General features: G+C 38.5%; 1 non-coding gene across 1 annotated transcript; it reads right to left on the bottom strand.

Annotated features, from left to right (window-relative positions):
• Positions 1–16,378: 16,378 nt before the first annotated feature.
• Positions 16,379–16,507, bottom strand: LOC133631681 (small nucleolar RNA SNORA17). Its single transcript, XR_009821585.1, has one exon. It is a non-coding gene; the product is annotated as a small nucleolar RNA SNORA17 (small nucleolar RNA).
• Between the last annotated feature and the right edge of the window lie 936 nt (positions 16,508–17,443).

The following is a 17,443-nucleotide window of genomic DNA, read 5'->3' as shown; positions in this document are numbered from 1 at the left end:
ATGAGCTACTATTTGCAAAAAATACCAAAGTTTACCAGTTCGAACGTTAAGTATCTTGTCTTTGCAGTCTATTCAATTGAATATAAGTTGAAAAGGATTTGCAAATCATTGTATTTTTTTTTTGTTTACCATTTACACAACGTGCCAACTTCACTGGTTGTATTCTGTTATCATTCACGAATTACACAACGTGCCAACTTCACTGGTTTTGGGTTTTGTATTCTAACATGCATTTTCACGACATGATGATAGTATTAAAATAAATATTTCATTCATATCATCATCGCAACCCTGAATGTTTGTAACTCAAAATCTGCGGTGAGCTTAACATTTGGAATGCCCCGAGAAATGATGGAAACACGCTGCTTGTCCGAAGACCATTCATTTCAAAACAGATACAATAACTCTTTATTTCCCTATACTAATCACCAAAGAAGACGTTAGAAAGGGATACTAAGAAAAAAACACTGACATCTACCGGTGAAACAGAGAATAAAACCAGCATCACAAACCAGTCAACCTTTGGGGCAGTTAAGATTGAGCCCAATTAATTCTGCCTGGCAACAGGTGGCCAGAAACGAGTCACGTTATCAGAAGAAGAAGAAAACTTTTTTCTGAGCTTTGTTGTTACTTCTGCTAGCTAGCTATCATTGTAGTTTTATAATAAAAGGTGTTTAGATTTTTTGTAGCTATTTCTAACCGTACAAATGCCAGAGCTGTGTGTGTTTATCTGCCTGTGTCCATCTCTCATCAGCTTTGGTACTATCCATTTCAGACACTTTTTTTCTGCCGGGTTACTTCCTGTCACGGCTGACACCCGCCTCGCCTTCGCCATCTGAGGCAGCCCGTAGACATCCGTCAGCGAAGATGAGGAGGACGCAGGGAGGGGATGCTCAGATACCACAAGGTGTTTGCCGCTTCCCCGGCTGAGGCGTTTCAGAAGGCGGCAACAAAGCAAACGCTGACCTCAATCTCAGCAGCAGCTCGGAACATTCCGCTTTCATTACAAACACGACGCAACGTCAGCTGGCGGGACTCAAAAAAGACCTGACACTGAACAAGAAAATCTTCTCATGTGTGGATCAGTGAGTGGCTGCAGGTTTGTTACCTCCAACATGGAAGGTATGTTTCATCTTTCTGTCTTTGATCGATACTTTCCGGAATTTCGCAAGAAACTACAGCAATACCAGAACTTACAAGCTTAATTGTTTCTGTGGCGGAGCTCTTAACTCAAAACACTTGTATCTCAAATCAATGTCTCCCATTTAAATGAATTGAAACCATCTTAATTGGTACCTATGCCCCCAAAACAGCACCATTTTAACATACAGCATGCCTTTTGAAAATAAATATTGGTAACACTTTAGTACGGGGAACATATTCACCATTAATTAGTTGCTTATTAACATGCAAATTGGTAACATATTGGCTCTTAATTAGTCATTATTAAGTACTTATTAATGCCTTATTCTGCATGGCCCTAACCCTCTAACCCTAACCCTAATCAAATAACTCTAAATTAAGTCTTTATTACTTAGAATATGTACCCCATACTAAAGTGTTACCGAAGTATTGTATAAAAACAATACAATAGAATGTACAATTAACAACTACAGTAGTTTTATAAATTAATTACACTCGAGTTTCTTCACACTCACTTGCTTCCTTCCCATGGTTGGAAAACTAAAGTGTCAGGTTTGTCACTGACAGTTCGGTTATGTCTGGGTTTTCCTCTGTGTTTGTGTTTATTTCCTGTCAGCGCTCTTATTTTGGTTCAATTTCCTGCATGTTTCCCTGAGTGCTTGTTTTCCTCACTTGTCCCTGATTGGCAGCATGGCACACCTGGCTGTAATTGCCAATCAGGCTACTATTTATGCCGGCCTCGCCCTCCAGTCAGGGCTCGAGGATTGTTTGTTGTCTCCAATTTTCCTGGTATCCTGTCTCCTGTTATCCTGGTTCCTGGTTCCTGTTTTCCCTGCATTTCCTTTTGACATTAAAGTCATTTTTTCCTGCAACACGCCTGCCATCCCTGCATCTTGGGGTTCGTCACCAGCAGTTCCTGACACTAAAGGTATGTCTATCTCTAGCTATAGGCTAATGCTAGCGCATACTTGCCAACCTTGAGACCTCCAATATCGGGAGGTGGGGGGGGCGTGGTTGGGGCGGGGGGCGTGGTTGGGGCGTGGTTAAGAGGAGAGTATATTTACAGCTAGAATTCACCAAATCAAGTATTTCACATATATATAATATATATACATATATATATATATATATATGTATATATATATGTATGAAATACTTGACTTTCAGTGAATTCTAGCTATATATATATTTCATTTTTATTTTATTATACATATAAATAAAAGACATACTTGAATTTCAGTATTCTGCAGGCTATCCGGTAGGTGGCAGTATTGTCCTGTTTAAGAGTGTCACAACATTGCTGTTTATGGCAGACGAACTGCTTTACAGTAGACTAAACGTGACTGCTGTTGTTGTGTGTTGTTACCGCGCTGGGAGGACGTTAATGAAACTGCCTAACAATAAACCCACATAAGAAACCAAGAACTCTCTCTGCTTGTTGTGCACTCTACTCTCTAAAAGCCGTAGATGTTATGACGTCATTGGGCAGGCAAGCTGCTGGGAAAGCGGACGTGAGAACGGCTGTCCCCACTCAGGTCGGCATTGAGCTGGAGGGGGCGTGGCCTCCAGCTCCGGCTGAATACCGGGAGTTTGTCGGGAGAAGGGAGGTTGAGAGGCGCTGAATACCGGGATTCTCCCGCTAAAAACGGGAGGGTTGGCAAGTATGCTAGCGAGTAACAGCAGATGTTTTAGTCGGATCTTACCGGGTGTCTATATTAGCCTACTATCAAAATGACAAAGTGTCGCAGGCTGACGCAAATCTTTGTTCACAGAAATGTTGACATTTTAATATTTATTGATGAGGGACAGCCTTCACCCTAACCAGGAAGGCGCCATCACTCTGTCTAGGAACATAGATTATTGGTTAAGTCACACTTGACTAACTACATTAGAGCAAGCTCGGTCACAGGCAATTACAGTGTCTGTTAGCGCCAGGCTGGAAAATTCTTGCACATGTAGCATTTCTCCTAGAATAATACACAACTCACATAATGTTTTTTTCTGTAGTGACTGTGCCAGAGGTGGACATGCATTCTACTGAGGTGACAAATTATGACGCATTCAGTTTATCGCAGCACCAAGCAAACAATCTGAAGATTCCCATCATATCAATTCCTAGATATGGTCGAAATTATTTAGGGCGCGCTACGCAAAATAAACGCAACGTTATTAATAAAACTACTACGGATAACATGAACAAAAATACCTCAAAACAGCCCACTACATATAATATGGGCTTTTTAAACATAAGATCATTGTCCCCCAAAACGTTGTTAGTTAATGAGGTCATTAGAGACAACAATCTTAACGTCATTGGTCTCAGCGAAACCTGGCTCAAACCAGACAATTTTTTCCCGCTTAACGAGGCATTTCCTCCTAACTATGAAAACCTTAACCTTATCCCTAACCTAAGCAATAAATATACATCATTTGAGGTGCTTACTATGAGGTCTGTCACACCGCTGCCTCTCGACCTGGCTCCTCCCTGGGCCCTATTCGGACTTTATCAGTGAATTCTCAGTTTGTCGCTGATCTAGTGACGCACAACAACAATATAATTATAATGGGGGACTTTAATATCCATATGAATACATGAATATAGCTGTGGTCTAACACAAATAATAAATGAACCCACGCATCACAACGGTAATACGATAGATCCAGTGCTTGTCAGGGGTGTCACCACCTCCAAAGTTATGATACTCCCGTATACTAAAGTAATGTCCGATCATTACCTTATAAAATTCAAAGTTCTGACTCATTGTCAACAAGCTAATAATAACCACTGCTTTAGCAGCCGCAACATTAATACTGTCACAACTATGACTCTTGCTGGCCTACTGCCTTCGGTAATGGCACCATTCCCAAATTATGTGGGCTCTATCAATAACCTCACTAACAACTTTAACAACGCCCTGCGCGACACCATTGATAGTATAGCACCGCTAAACCTAAAAAAAAATGGGCCCCTAAAAGGCGTCCCCCCATGGTTCACAGAAAAAACTAGAGCTCTTAAACTATCATGTAGAAAGCTGGAACACAAATGGCGCGCGACTAAACTTGAGGTTTTCCATCACGAGTGGAGTGATAGTTTAATAACTTATAAACGCATGCTTACCTTAGCTAGAGCTAGTTACTACTCAAATCTCATCCACCCCAACAAAAACGATCCTAAATATGTGTTCAGTACAGTAGCATCGCTAACCCAACAAGGGACTCCTCCCACTCGGCAGATGACTTTATGAATTTATTTAATAAGAAAATTGAACTCATTAGAAAGGAGATTAAAGACAACGCATCCCAGCTACAACTGGGTTCCATTAACTATTAGCTGCTTCTGTTTCATCTCAAACTTGCTAAAAGTAAATTCTAGATTGTAATTCATCTGCTAGGAGACAAATGTGCAGAGGTGTGGACTCGAGTCACATGACTTGGACTCGAGTCAGACTCGAGTCATGAATTTGATGACTTTAGACTCGACTTGACAAAATGTAAAGAGACTTGCAACTCGACTTAGACTTTAACATCAATGACTTGTGACTTCACTTGGACTTGAGCCTTTTGACTTGACATGACTTGCTACTTTCCCCAAAACCCAAAGCTTAAAAAGTTATTTGGGAGCGCTCCGTATCTTTCACTTTGTACGTGTCTGTCTGTCTATCAGCGTGTGTGCTGCCTGTCAGCTGGTGTGCTCTCAGTACAACAGCCAATCAAATTAGTTATACGTTGTTTTCATCACACAGCATTCATCCAATCAAATTGCAGGACAACCACCGAACAAGAGTTGTCAAACAATGCGGCAGAGAGAAACAATTATGCCAAAGTTGGTTTCGTTCGGGTATAAAAACTACGACTTGGTCAACAAAAAACGAATTGCGTATGCAAATCACGCAGTTCGAATATTACAGACGGAGACGCAACAACTTCCAACTTCGTTCGACATTTGAAGTTGCACAAAGAAGGGTAAGTTTTAAATGTAAGATAACGTTTATTGGCTAAGTAACATGACTTTTATTTGCTGTGTAGTTAAATCAGTGAGGCTGTAAACTCACTGCTAACGTTATAACCATAGACATGTTCTAAGGGTACGCAGCATCGAGCGCTACTGTCTACTGGCGCAGACGAGACGCGGGGCCGCCATCTTGGAGTGGTGATCCGCTCCACTCAGTGCAATTCATTTGGCAGGAGCAATGAACTGTCAGCGCATTTAATTCATTTTACCTCACTGAATACCACTCATTTTCACGCGGTTTTTTGTCATACGTGTAGCTATGATAACGGACACATGTTTTGGCGAGTTTTATTATTCATAGTTTGCTTAACAGTAATATAATATTCTTATACACTATAAGTGACCAGACGTCCGAGATCAAAACTGGGAATATAATCCCAGAGAAGGGGGAAAAAACGGTAAGCTATTTTTAAATTGAAGAAACAATATGATTAGGTTATATATACATGCGTATGTCCTACATAAACAATGTATGAATACATTAGATATCTATATATCTTAGAGACCTATAGACTGTATCTCTGTTGCTGCAGCAGCAGAGAGTTTATTCTGTCTTGACACTTTGTATTGATATTTTGTATTACATTCTTCCCTTAAATGATCATGTTTACAGTGATTGTTATGTATGTATTTTTTATGTATGTCGCTTTGGATAAAAGCGTCTGCCAAATACTTAAACATATATAAACACCTGAAAGTCATTATACCAGCTAAAACCACCAATTTGTTTCACTACATTCAGAATAAAACCAAATGCTGTTTTACCCAACAATGTTAGTATTTGAATATTGTTATTTGAAGACTTATTCCTGGTTACAATTATACTGTTAAGAAAGTATTGTCTTATATTTTGCCTAAAATGAGAATGCATCATAATCAGTGGCGGCTGGTGAATTTTGTTTTAGGTGGGGCTGAAAGTTTGTAAACCAAACCCCTGTAGGGGCGTCATCCTCCCCCAGAAGATTTATTTGTGATTTTCACATACAAATATTGAAGATCTTTGCTCCTTCTCAACTCTGTGGTAATATTATTTTCATAAAATACAACCAATAGTATGTTAATGTTTGTTTTTGCAAATGTGTTTATTCTGGAAAGGAATGAGTTAAATGTTTAAAATTGTTTAAACTATTAAAATGACTGGTTAATAGTGCTATTATGAATTGCAATGTCAGCACTATTTTTTTTCCTGCAATTTCAAATGCACTTGTTTTAATTAATAAATACAGCGTTTTAAAAGCATACACAATCTGTGTAAAAATATTAGTCTGTGGTTAAAAGGACTTGAAAGGACTCGAAACTCAAAATGCAGGACTTGGGACTCGACTTGAGACTTTCCAGTCTTGACTTTGGACTTGACTCGGGACTTGCCTGTCTTGACTCGGGACTTGACTCGAGACTTGAGGGCAAAGACTTGAGACTTACTTGTGACTTGCAAAGCAATGACTTGGTCCCACCTCTGCAAATGTGGCCACGGACTGACAGGCTGGTTAACAAAAAGACGCTTGTTGCAGCATCTTTTTTTCATCCCTGGTGAGGGTTGCAATTGAATCTTCATGTAATTAAAGTTATCATTAACACCGTTTATCTTTAGATCCCTAATAGATTCTTTGTCTTCAAGAGAAAATCACATTCCTAGCAGCTTTGCAAGCGTGGGAACACACAGGGCCATGCCAGGTTTAAAAAAAAAGAATACAAACCTGAGGGTTCCAGGTTCATCCTTTGTGTCCTTGGGCAAGACACGTCACCCTTGCTCCTGATGGGTGGTGGTCAGAGCCTTGCATGGCAGCTCCCGCCATCAGTGTGTGTGAATGGGTGAATGTGGAAATAGTGTCAAAGCGCTTTGAGTAGAAAAGCGCCATGCAAGCATAACCCATTTACCATTTCAATCCATTTCTAATACGCTTGAGAAAATACCCATGACAGGCACACACTAAAGATAAGGAAACATGGTGTCTATATGATATATTGTCATATTTATATTTTTTAAGTAATCATGGACCAGGGTGACAAAAACATGCAATGAAAATATTAGTTTTACATAACTTTATTCACAATGTCTATGCGGGGAAATGAGTCACACCAAGAGGGGGCGACATATTATGGAAAGGGGGCTTTCAAACACGTTAACTACTAATTACTCAAAAAGGAATTGATAATATGGGACTAGTGTTGTCCCGATACCAATATTTTAGTACCGGTACCAAAATGTATTTCAATACTTTTCCATACTTTTCGGTAGTTTTCTAAATAAGGGGAACCACACAAAAATTGCATTATTGGCTTTATTTTAACAAAAAATCTTACGGTGTATTAAACATATGTTTCTTATTGCAATTGAGGAATAATTTTGTCCTTAAATAAAATAGTGAACATACGAGACAAGATGTCTTTTAGTAGTAAGTAAACAAACAAAGGCTCCTATTTAGTCGGCTAAGTATGCAGTAACGTATTGTGTCATTTATCACTATATTTTGTCAAAATTATTAGGGACAAGCTGTAGAAAATAATTATTAATCCACTTGTTCATTTACTGTTAATATCTGCCGACTTTCTCTTTTAACATGTTCTATCTACACTTCTTTTAAAATGTAATAATCACTTATTCTTCTGTTGTTTGATACTTTACATTAGTTTTGGAGGATACTACAAATTTAGGTATCGATCCGATACCAAGTCGTTACAGGATCATTCATTGGTCATATTCAAAGTCCTCATGTGTCCACGGACATATTTCCTGAGTTTATAAACATAATATACTATTTAAAAAGGAAAAAAGATTTTGTGACGATAAAAAATATTGATGTAATCATAGTAGTATCGACTAGATACGCTATTGTAGTTGGTATTACTACAGTGGATGTCAGGTGTACTTTTCAAACAGAGTATAGTACTGTTTTTGATTCATTGGTACCGCGATACTATACCAGTACCGGTATACCGTACAACCCTATATGGGACTGTGGAGGGGGGCGTGGCCTGCGGGCCTGCCGCGGAACGGGGTGTGCCAGGACCGGCCTCGAAGACAGCGACAGGTGAGTAGATGGCCCAGGTGGGCCTTGTTATCTAATCACCTGTCGCCTTTATTAGCAGCAGCCGGAATGAGACACGGGGGTTGGAGTTGGAGTGGGAGCCAGAGAGAGAGAGAGAGATGGACTCTGAAAAGAAAGACATTTTGCTGGAAAGCAAAAGCCAAGTCATTTTGTACCCAGAAATCCGGGCTCTTGTGGCAGTGTGTGGTGGTCCGAGGAACCCGCTAGAAGGCAACCTCTACAGGGACATAACTGTCGGATTAATTAACATAAAGAGAACTTGTTAGTGAAATTTGGGTCATCTGCACAAATGTAACCGATTTCTGCGAATCTTTGTACAGGAGCAGAGGAAGAGGTCGTTACATTTTGCCGCAGGTATCATTTTTACCTTCATCTTGTAAGCTTGCTTTGTGTACCTTACCGCCACCTGCAGGCCTGCGGAGGAACATGTGATGATTCAAACAAACATGTTTTGTGGGAGATCTATGCTCCAGTGAGTGACATTGTAGTTACCTATATGTCCTGAAAAACATCCAGATGGCGCAGAACAAATGAATAATTCAGTCCGATGTGCTGGTCTTCTCCTCCACGTTTAATTCTCCTCCACAATGTGACCGAGGAGCAACCATTTGGCGGGTCATTTCTTCCTTTTGCACTCATTTGTTATCTAATCAACTTCCTAACAGTTCTTCTGTGTGACTGTTAATGAATTAATGCCCGAGCGTACCAGGGAGATAAAAATGTGGCAATTAAATCCACACCACTGGAAAGTTTTTTTGACGAAAAGAAAGATAACATGATCAGCATGTATTGGCTGTGGTTTAATTAATGAAGTGGCCAGTGAGTGTGCGACACATGTGCTGACCTCAGCATACCATGTCATTCAAAATCAACAGTGCTCTGCACGATCCAATCTTCTGGACACGGTGTGCATGTGTGTGTGTGTGTGCGTGTGTGTGTGTGTGTGTGTGTGTGTGTGTGTGTGTGTGTGTGTGTGTGTGTGTGTGTGTGTGTGTGTGTGTGTGTGTGTGTGTGTGTGTGTGTGTGTGTGTGTGTGTGTGTGTGTGTCTACCCTTCTTGAGACACCAACAAGGAAAAGTACCTTCCATATGAGGACCAGTGAACAAGTTAGGACCGAAATCATGGTCCAAATATGGAAAACCACTGCATCTAATAGAGAACGTCTCATTTGCACCCCTGGTGGTGAAATCTATCAAAATTAGGGTGGTCCCAAAAAGGAGGGAGTTTTCAAATTGACTGTCGGTTTTAAAAGCGCTGCCCCTCTGGTCAACATATGACAAAACAAGTGTGTGTGAAAATTTGAAGTGCTCCCCCTCTGGCCAACATATGGAATAACAAGTGTGTGTAAGAAATTGATATGCGCCCCCTTTTGTCAAAATTAATAAAATAAATTCTATAAATATGTATATAGAAACATACTGTAATAACTTGAAGTAAATAATGAAGATTAAAAAACAGTTACGAACAAAAAAATTCTAAAACTAAAAGTAGTCTTTCTCTCACAATGTGTCAACTTTTTTCTTATAAAATTTGGAACAATTTCTCATTTTCTTTCTGTTTCTGTAATATTGCAATATTTTCTTGTGAAATTATTACTTTTTTTATGTAAAATTATTACTTTTTACTGCAAAATGGTGACATTTGTCATTTAAAATTTTGACTTTTATCACAATGTTGCCAATTTTTTGGTTTGTCCTTGTGAAATAGTGACATTTTTGTAGTAAAATTATGACTTTTGTTATCATTTTGCCAAGTAAAATTCCGATTATTATTTTAATATTGCCAAAATGTAAAAGTTTTCTGATCAAATTGTGACTTTTGTCGAGTAAAATTGCGACTCTTATTATAAAATTGCCAACATTTTAAGCTTTTCTTGTAGAATTGCGACTGTTATTGAGTAAAATTCCAACTTTTATCATAACATTGCACAAATGTTCAGTTTTTCTTGTAAAATTTTGACTTGCGTTGAGTAAAATTACGACTTCTATTATAATAATGCCAAAATTCTACGTTTTTCCTGTGAAATTCCAACTAATTTTTCACAACAAGCTGTTTTATATTTGCATAGTATGTATATATTATTAATGTGGTAAATACAAATCTTTATATATCTAGAAAGGGTGGTCCTAAAGAGGTAGGCATTTTTCTCAGGTCTCAAGAAGGTAACAAATACAAGAATGTGTGCGTGTGTGTGTGTGTGTGTGTGTGTGTGTGTGTGTGTGTGTGTGTGTGTGTCAAGGTAAATGAAATGAAAACCTGAAAGCCTGATTTAGTAAGATCCAGATACTGTACCACGCCCTAACAGCTTGTGCAAAAAATTCAAAAGTGCATACTATAAGTGGGTGTGTTTCGTGTGATCTACTAACAGGCGTGCAATTGAAAGGTGGTGCAGGCCGCCTTATTTAAATGCGTGCATACCACGGAGACACCTGATCCTTTTTCTGCACATTCATGTTGTCATGCTCCGACGTGTAATCTGTAACACCTTTTCTATGTCGCAATCTCGACAACAGAAAAAAATGCACACTGATATTTAATTCGGTGCACAAAGCTGTGGATCGCTTCACAAGGGCAGTAGTGCATCTGGAATGACTCAAACGCAATAAAATGCACTATGAAATAAGTATTTTCATATAAGAGGTATATTATAGTAATATATTTCCTAAATTTAAAAAAAAGAACAATATTCAAAAAAGTGGCAGCAGACATCAAAACACATCAATTGAACTCATTTTAATCAGGACATTTCTGCATAGATGATATGTCTAATATATATTTTTTTATTTCTGACTGTCCAAAATGTTGACACACACACGTAGGACGGAGGATTCTTGTCTGTCCTTCGTCTGTCTCTGCAGCGCGAGCACCGATCTTGCAGCAGGGTGTGGAACGGTCAGTTTGCACGTCCTTCTAACACGTGCTAATAAAACGCTAAATCAGGGGACCCAAACTTTTTGACTCAGGGGCCGCATTGGGTTAAAAAAAAATTGCCGAGGGCCGTGCTGTATGTATGTATGTATGTATGTGTAATATATATATATATATATATATATATATATATATATATATATATATATATATATCAGTGGCGTGCCGTCACTAGAGGCAGGGGAGGCACGGCCTCACCTGCCATCATGGAAAGAAAAAAATAATAATTAAATTGTTATATGTATCCAGTGATTATACTAAAGTTATTTTCCATTTAACTTCACCAGTTTTAGATTATTTTTATTTTTATTTTCACATTTGCCGTTCAAATACTGAGAAGAGACGGTGCGGTGATCAGCAGCCAGTTGAGGCACTTGTGCCTCACCATGGATTGCGACTCGGCTAACTGCTGGCCTGCTGTGCAGTGAGACCGTATTGCTATATGAATTATATTATACATTTCCATAGTTGAGTTAGCTGAGGTATATAATGTACAGTGTATTTTGTCAACAACTGTATGTGTGTTACTTATTTTTAGTGCTGAGCGATCATAAATCTGCTGCGGAGACACACTGTGAGAGGCTCGTATCATAACCCCGCCTCCTGGTGCCAAGCACCTCCGCCGCAGAATGCACTGCCCGACGGGATGCGCCGCGGCCACACCAACCAAAGCCCACACCCAAACCCTCCACGTGCAAGACCGAATCCACCCAAAAAAAGTCACTTAACAAGAAGCCAAAAAGTGCAAAAACAACAATGCTCGCGCTGCAGGAGCCGCGAACGACCGCAGGGACACAACATTAGGTACACCTGCACTGCAGGTTCATATGTTTTTAAATTTGACTGTGATGATGCAGTCGTGCCTCACCAGACATTAACCTCACCGCACGCCACTGATATATATATAATATATATATATATATATATATATATATATATATATATATATATATATATATATATATATATATATATATATATATATATATATATATATATATATATATATATATATATATGTATATATGTATAAGTATATGTATATGTATATATGTATAAGTATATGTATATATATATATACATGTATATATGTATATATATATATATATATATATATATATATATATATATATATATATATATATATATATATATATATATATATATATATATATACATGTATATATGTAGCAGGTATATAATATATATGTTATGCATTCCACCAAAATTCCCTCACGTTTTATTTGATTGCTCTATTGCCATGGTTCTCAACCTTTTTTCAGTGATGTACCCCCTGTGAATTTTTTTTAAAATTCAAGTACCCCCTAATCAGAGCAAAGCATTTTTGGTTGAAAAAAAGAGATAAAGAAGTAAAATACAGCACTATGTCATCAGTTTCTGATTTATTAAATTGTATAACAGTGCAAAATATTGCTCATTTGTTGTGGTCATCCTTGAACTATTTGGGAAAAAAGATATAAAAATAACTAAAAACTTGTTGAAAAATAAACAAGTGATTCAATTATAAAAAAATAAAGATTTCTACACAGAGAAGTAATCATCAACTTAAAGTGCCCTCTTTGGGGATGGTAATAGAGATCCATCTGGATTCATGAACTTAATTCTAAACAATTCTTCACAAAAAAAGAGATCTTTAACATCAATATTTATGGCACATGTCTAGCTGTCAACACTGAATATTGCTTTTTGACAGACATTTTAAAAAATTCTCACGTACCCCTTGGCATACCTTCAAGTACCCCCAGGGGTACGCGTACCCCCATTTGAGAACCACTGCTCTATTGTATTCATTGCCACTTTTATTTTGTAATTTTTTCAGCAAATAGTTCGTTTTGGGAGCATTTGTCATTTTATTTTGAAGTCCTACCTTCTTCCGGTAGTGACGTTGTCTTCCTCACTTGCTGTTGAGACATGCCGTGAGGAGGTGAGTGTTTTTCTCTGCTCTCTGTGTTTTAAAGAGAATGTAACTGTGAAACGAGGTTATAAGTTACTCTTGTGCTGCTAATGTTGCTGACATGTTCATGTACACTTGTTTTGCTCAGAGTTTGAGTGTGTTAGCAAACGTTTTGCTAGTGTACTGTTCGGTAGCACTTCTCACTCACACACAGTGGCTGCGGCACTTCATTGAAGTTTTCCCTCCATTTTAGACTGTTGTGCTGCAGACTCGTGTGTTAATGCTGCTGCATTATTTCCTGTGTATTTCATACAGGTATGTTTCTGTTGCTTCCAAAACTTTATTCTATTTGTCTGTACTGTTTTAATTCATTGTTTATTTTCCTATCGTATAAAATATTTGACTGTGGTGTATTAATGTTCAGTGTATTAGTAATTGTGATGTATAGATTTTGTGACATTTGTGAATATTTTATATAGCATTTCTGGGGCGGTACTTATCAAGCTTCTTAGAGTGCCATTTTACACTTAAGTCCTGAGAATTTGCGAAATTTAGTCGTACTCTCAAACTTAAGAATAAAAGCTTTTTATCAACGTTCTTAAGTCTAAGAATCACTCATACTCTCCACGATATTTAAGAGACCTTCAGAGGTGTCTTAAGTGGTTAGGAGTTGCCAGCAGGGGATGGCACTGAGGCGAGAGAGACGTGCGCGAACGTTCAGGGAACGGAACAATTTTTTTGATGACGAGCAGCTGATCAAACGGTATCGTTTAGACAGAGCGGATATTATTTTTGTCACAGATTTAATACTTTTCGATTCCTTGTTGATTTCTGCATGTCTGCAGTGGGCTAGTATATATAGAGCCACCCACACCAGTTTCAAATTAGTTGCCTGATTAATGAATTGGAAAGAAAATGTTATGACAGTAGCGTATGTGTGTGGCCGTGAGGTGAGTGACGTCAGTGAGTGTGTGGGCGATAGAAGAGAGGGAGCGGTAGCGTGAGTGCCGGCGGGGACTAGTTTGTTTTGTATTATTTTGTAGTTTATTGTCAAAATATACACTCCCATTGTCCACTTAAATATTTCCAAGATATTTCTTTATTCTTAGACAACGGATTCCATTCCGTGATTGGTCATTTCTATGGACACAGAAATGACGTCACCTAAAATTCCGTTTACGGCACATAGTAATGTCGTAATTCAGCTCTGAGTGTGACACTTAAGATTCAGTCCTACACTTCGCTGAAAGTGTGAGTAAGACGCTTGATAACTAACTTTTAAGTGCAGCTTTCAGCGAAGAATTTATTTACTCTTAAGTCAACTCTTAGCAGACTTCTTAGGAGTAATTCTAAGAAGCTTGATAAGTACGGCCCCTGGTCATTTAAACTCACTTGCTGTTGAGACATGCCGTGAGGAGACTGGTGTGCTGCAGACTCGTGTGTTAATGCTGCTGCATTTTTCCTGTGTATTTCATACAGCAATAAATACGCCACCTGTTTCGGCTAAAGGCAACCACCGAGCCCCCTTGTCTTCAAAGCAACACCAGCAATACAAAACGCAGACTCGATCCGGCTACATATATATGTATATATATGTATATATATATATGTATGTATATATATATATGTATATGTGTGTGTATATATATATATATATATATATATATATATATATATATATATATATATATATATATATATATATATATATATATATATATATATGTCGAGGTTTCTGTGGTTTATCCGTTATACAGTGCTCAATACAATATTAGAGCGGAATATACGTTAGGTCAGGAAAAAACACAGAGGCTATATCATCCCTACAAGCGTGTTTCGCAGGTTTCCCTGCTCATCAGGGGATTTTAAAATCCCCTGGATTTTAAAACACATATATATATATATATATATATATATATAATCTTTTGTATCATATTTATACATATCGTATTTGCTGATGTTGTTCTGTTGTTGTTTGTTGTTGTCTCTCGCTGTCTTATCCCCCTCTTGTCCCTGCAATTCCCCCCTCTGTCTTCTTATTTTCTCTCTGTCTGTCCGGCTGCGGCAAACACTTAATACCTCCATATAATAAAGTCAAATACAAATAAGGCAACAAGAGAAATATCCCACACTTCTCTTTTGTAAATTGAATCTGTACAGCAGATATGGGCATCAACATCAACAATATGATTTGAGTGGTTGGACAGGACATGTTAAAAAAAAAAATTAAAAAAAAAAGAGAGACTGCAATCACATTTGAAAAGGTCATATTCCAATCGGACTACCTCCTGATGTTGCCGAAATGTGATGCAAAAATATAATATTTGAAGAACTTTGGAGCATTTAAACTGGCGGAAAATATCCGATCTGTGTCACTAGTGGTAAAAAAAAAAAAAAAAAGATTTGGTGTGCAGTTCAGATGTGATTGGTGGTCACTTGTATCTTCTTGTTCATCCTTTAGTTTAGTTCAATGAGAGGAACATTCCCGATCTAATTTAAAATCAACTTTCACTTTGAAGACCAGTGTTTTTTTTCTTGCTGGCCGTGTGTTTGGTTTAGTGAAGCAGCTAACTGGAGTTTAATAATGAGTGCGCCTTTAAAGATTTCTTTAATGTGTTTCCTCCTGGGAAAGTGTTTTTTTTACGACGTGGCAGTCATCAAATCCTCTTTACTGGCCTTTTTTTATATGGAATCAAAGCGGAAAATAAGCCTCTCTTATGCCCTAACCCTCCTCTAATATGCTAAAAAGGTGCTAGGGGATCCATCCTCTTTGAGTGGGGCTCGGTTAAGTTTGAAGGACGGCCATGTTGATATTTACAAACGTACATTGAGGGAAAAAATATGTCTGGTGGCCGGTGTGTATGTGTGTATTATATATACAGGTATGTATATATATATATATACATATGTCAAGGTTTCTGTGGTTTATCCGTTATACAGTGCTCAATACCGGGGTAGAGCGGAATATACGTTTGGTCAGGAAAAAACACAGGGGCTATTTCATCCCTACAAGCCTGTTTTGCTGGTTTCTCTGCTCTGAGAAACCTGCGAAACAGGCTTGTAAGGATGAAATAGCCTCTTTCTTGCAGCAGTACCTCAAGGATGCAGAGATCGGCAGGTGGAATGCAGGTAAAAGAATATGTAGTACAACGTTCAATGTTTACTTATACAGCCCTAAATCACGAGTGTCTCAAAGGGCTGCACAAGCCACAACGTTAAGTAAGTGCAGCTCAGGAATGCACAGGAACAAAACTTGCATACCTGTCGCAGGATGAGTAGCACTGACAAAGAATATCTGTAAATATATATATATATATATATATATATATATATATTTTTTTTTTTTATATATATATACTCTCACGTTAGGTCAGGAAAAAACACAGAGGCTATTTCATCCCTACAAGCCTGTTTCACAGGTTTCTCAGAGCAGAGAAACCTGCAAAACAGGCTTGTAGGGATGGAATAGCCTCTGTGTTTTTTCCTGAGGCTATTTCATCCCTACAAGCCTGTTTCGCAGGTTTCTCAGAGCAGAGAAACCTGCGAAACAGGCTAACGTGTGTATATATATATATATGTATATATATGTATATGTGTGTATGTATGTATGTATGTATATGTACACATATATATATATACATATATGTATATATTTACAGATGTTCTTTGTCAGTGCTACTCATCCTGCGACAGGTATGCATGTTTTGTTCCTGTGCACTCCCGGGCTTCACTTACTTAATGTTGTATTAAATATTCCTTTACCTGCACTCCGCCTGCCACTCTCTGCATCGTCGGGGTCCTGCTGCAAACAACGCCTCCCAATCTTGACAATAAGTCAGAAAAGACACAATTAATTATAGGTCCCTGTAGAGGTTGCCCTCTTGTGGATTGTTCTGATCACAACAAGTCTTCACGAGAGCCCGGTAGTCAGGGTTTAACAATGTTTTATTAGGTCCAAGCTCCAGAATTGCACTCGGCTTTGCAGCCCTCAGTCTCTCCTGCTGCTCTGCTCGGCTCTGCTCTCCAGCGTGTGTAGCGTGTGTGTGTCTTGCTCCAACTCCAACTCAGGTGTCTCGGCCCTGGCTGCTGCTGATAAGCATGGCAGCTGATCGGATGATCAGCCCGAGCTGGGTAATCCAATCACCTGCCAGCTGTGCTTCGAGGCCGGTCATTACACACCCTTCTCCGCAGCAGGCTCGCAGACCACGCCCCCCTCCACAGTCCCATTTAAAGTATTCACTACACATTGGTTAGAAAAAATAAGTAAATAAAAACACATAGTTTTATGTTTCAGCATATTTTTGGGTAAAACTGAAAGCCACAGATTGAGCTCGGATTTCCACTGGATGCGGAACGGCTGCCGAATGAAACCGCCACAAAACAGCGATGCCATCC

Source organism: Entelurus aequoreus, linkage group LG16 (genome assembly GCF_033978785.1).
Source record: "Entelurus aequoreus isolate RoL-2023_Sb linkage group LG16, RoL_Eaeq_v1.1, whole genome shotgun sequence".
Classification (NCBI taxonomy): domain Eukaryota; kingdom Metazoa; phylum Chordata; class Actinopteri; order Syngnathiformes; family Syngnathidae; genus Entelurus; species Entelurus aequoreus.
This window is presented reverse-complemented; position numbering and strand designations above follow the sequence as displayed.